The sequence below is a fragment of the Macadamia integrifolia genome, chromosome 4, assembly GCF_013358625.1.
Source record: "Macadamia integrifolia cultivar HAES 741 chromosome 4, SCU_Mint_v3, whole genome shotgun sequence".
Classification (NCBI taxonomy): domain Eukaryota; kingdom Viridiplantae; phylum Streptophyta; class Magnoliopsida; order Proteales; family Proteaceae; genus Macadamia; species Macadamia integrifolia.
In genome coordinates, this window is record NC_056560.1 from 22,408,862 (window position 1) to 22,412,673 (window position 3,812).

The following is a 3,812-nucleotide window of genomic DNA, read 5'->3' on the forward strand; positions in this document are numbered from 1 at the left end:
TCTTCCGCTGATCTGATGAATTGATGTTAGAGTGTGTATGCTGTGGTGGAATACAGTATCTGATGATCCTGGCAGGTTTGGGTTAACCGGTGTTAACTCGGTCACCGCTCCGGTTCAGTGTGAACGGGGTGTGACAGACCTGCCCGATTATAAATCGTATCATGCCCCCCAAAGCTAGGCCCGTTTACTTAAACGAGCATTCACGATGCAAGGCTTCCAAGTGCTCAAGCCCGGTTAGGCCCGACAGAGACCGGCCCGACCCTATCGATTGACACCCCTAGAATCCACCATATGGTTTTTCCTTGGGTGGATCAGTCTGTAGGAAGACGCGCAGTTCTCATACAAGGACCTGATTCGCACTCTCTGTCTCTGATATGACCTCTGATAAAATCATTTGAAGAGTAAAAATCCATGTAGTCGACATATTTATTTAAGATTTTCTTGACTTATTACTGATACTATTTTTTTGATTATATATATATATATATATATATTTTCACGGATTCATGTAGCTGATTCCATTAGTGGATTCAGTAGACTTTTGACTCAATGGAATATGTCGGTGTTTGGGCATATTGATGCCCTTAAGAACTCTCTAATTGATGATTTTTATCGCTTGGAAAATGGTGTTCCAACTTCTTCATATTTCTCTTCCTTGAGTGAACTCTCTACTAATCTCAAATGGATCTTTGATGCGGAGGAGAAATTTTGGTTTCAAAAATCTCGCGCTCTTTTCCTCAAAGTTGGGGATCGGAATACTAAGTTTTACCATGAGGTTTTCAGGGCAAATATTCCCAAAAGGCGAATCGATTTCATTCAGGATCCCCATGGGGAATTGATTTTTGGTGCTCGAAGAATTGCTAAGGTGTTTGTTTCTTATTTCTCTGAGGTTTTCACTACTTTTGATCCTCTTGATCCTTCTTTTGTAGAGAGTTTGTTTCCTATTGCCCTCTCAGAGGATGATGTGTTGTCCCTTTGCCGTGCTCCTGACGTAACGGAGATTAAGGTTGCTGTCTTTTCAATCGAAGCTTACAAGGCTCCAGGTATTGATGATTTCCAGGCCTGTTTTTATCAGAAATTTTGGGATATCATTGTCCAGGATGTGTGCAAATTTGTTACGGTTTCTTTATTCAGGGTACCCTGCCGTTTGGGGCAAATCATACCCTCCTTTGTCTAATTCCTAAAAAAGACCCTGCTTCAGTCGTTGAGGACTTTTGTCCAATTAGCCTTTGTAATGTTAACTATAAGATCATTGCAAAAATTTTGGCAAATCGATTAAAAGCCTATCTCCCGTCCTTCATTTCTCCATATCAAGCTGCATTTATTAAAGGTAGGCAAATTTCTAATAATATTGTGATAGCCCATGAGATCTTCCATTATCTTAAACGAAAGCATAAAGGTAAAACAGGGTTCATGGCAATAAAAATTAACATGTCTAAGGCCTACGACAGACTCAAATGGAATTTGATTTCGAAGCTCTTTTCCTTCCTTGGATTTGGTGCACAGTGGTGCGATATGATTTCTTACTTGATGTCTTCTTCTTCTTTCTCACTTAAGTTGGAAGGGACAACCTTCGAATATTTTTCCCCTTTTCACAGGATCCGACAGAGATGCCCTCTGAGCCCTTATTTGTTTATTTTGGCTATGGAAGTTCTCTCTCGGCTGCTTTGTGTCTATAGAGATCTTAAACAGTTTCAAGGAATTAAAATTGCTCGACAGGCTCCTGAAATTTCTCATCTCCTCTTTGCTGATTACGTCTTTATTTTTTGTCGAGCCTTACCTGGGGACTTATTGTCTATTAAAGCGGTTCTAAACCTTTTTTCAGATTTGTCTAGCCAACATATTAATTTCACCAAAAGTGGATGTTTTTTTAGCTCCAATGTGGCTCGGAGTGATCGTGTCCAGCTGTGCTCTATGCTGTGTATTAATGAATTGTCTCATGACATACCCTACTTGGGAACTATTCTGTCTCCTTCCCATTCTCGGGTTGGGACCTTTAAACACATTATTGATCGGATGGATAGGAAATTGTCAATTTAGAATTCTAATCTCCTTTCCTATGCTGATCGGAAAGTGCTTGTTCAATCAGTCCTAAGCTCAATTTCATCTTATTGGATGTCTTGTTTCGAACTCCCGCTTAATATATGTCGCCAGATTGACTCTATCTATGCCCGCTTCTGGAATGGCAAATATACTGGCACTGGTGGCAATTTCAAAAGAAAATCACTTCATATTTCTTTGCATCGGATTTGTTCCCCTCTTCAGCAAGGTGGTCATGGGATTCATGATGCCAAGTCTCATAATAAAGCCCTCCTTAAATTGGGTTAGAGATTACTCAATGAATCCAATTCCCTCTGGGCCTCCACCCTTAAGGCGCGATACTTCCCAAAGAATTCTCTTTTTGACTCATCCATCTCCACCAAAAAGGGGTCTTGGGTCTGGAACAGTCTCGCATCCATTTTACCACTTCTTAAGCGTATGGTTTCTGTGTCAATTGGTTCTGGGTCGTCTACTTTCTTTTGGGTCGATCCTTGGGTCCCCACCCTATTGGACTTTTCGGTATCAGGCTCCCCCTCTGCTTCTCACTCCTTTTTTCGGGCCAGTGACTTTATTTGCAATGGTCGATGGAATACCCAGGTTTTATTTAACATTGTCCCTCCTAATGTGTGTTCCCATAATTGCCGAATCCCAATCTCTTCTCACCCCGATGTGTGGAAATGTCGTGCTTCCTCTACTGGTATTTTTTCTACAAAGCATGCTTATCAATTTCTTCACGCTCAACAAGTTTGCCCCTTTCGGGGATCTATCCCTTCTGCATACCTGTCGCTTCCTCCGCATTGGTGGACTTTTTTCTGGAAACTGGAATTGCACCCTAAATTTAAAATCTTCTTCTGGAGATTGTTAATTAATGGTATCCTTGTTTGGGAACGGCTGAGTAAATGGATGACCCTTGATGTCTCATGCGTATTTTGTGATACTAACACTAAATATATTACCCACCTTTTCTTTGAATGTGACTTCCTAAAAGGATTTGGGTTGTTTGCCCGCTTGGACTTCATTTAAGTAGATTATGTTGTTTATATATCAGTGGTTGAATTTGTCAGATTCTTCTATTTTGATCCTTGCCTCTCCAATCAGGAGAAATGTCATTTCTTTAGCATGGTGGCTGTTGTGACTTATCTTATCTGGGCCCACAGAAATGATGTGGTGGTTTGGCATTTAAATCCAAATCCTACCGCACTTGTATGGCATATTTCCCGATGGCTTGCTGAGCTTCAATTAAGCATGGATACTAACTTCACCAATCTTTCTTCCTCTGTTACAGATCATTCAAAGATCGTCTTGAGCAGGGATTTCTCTCTACCCATTTTGCCTTCTAATATATTAGTATGTCTTGGATTTACTAACTCTTTGCAATCAGACTCTTTTTTGATGTGGTGTTCTCTTGCAAGGTAGATTTCAGAATCTTGTCCAACGACCCTCCCTATTTTCTTCCTTAGAGGAAATAGAAGTTGAAGGAATTTTGCATGGCTTGAAGTTGGCAAAGGAAAAGGGTTGGACTATCTCTGAAGTTTGGTTTTCTTCCAAGGCATTACTTCAGCTTATTCCGACACCCTCTGATAGGGGTGTCAACCGATCGGGCCGGTTCGGTTTCGGTCGGGCTTAATCGGGCTTGAAGACTTTCAAAGGCTACACCGTGTCCGCCCATTTAACTAATCGGGCTTAGTTATTGAGGGCATGGTACACTTTATATTCGGTCGGTCGGTCTCGGGTTATAATCGGGCCACCTTAATCGGGCTTTAATCGGGCCT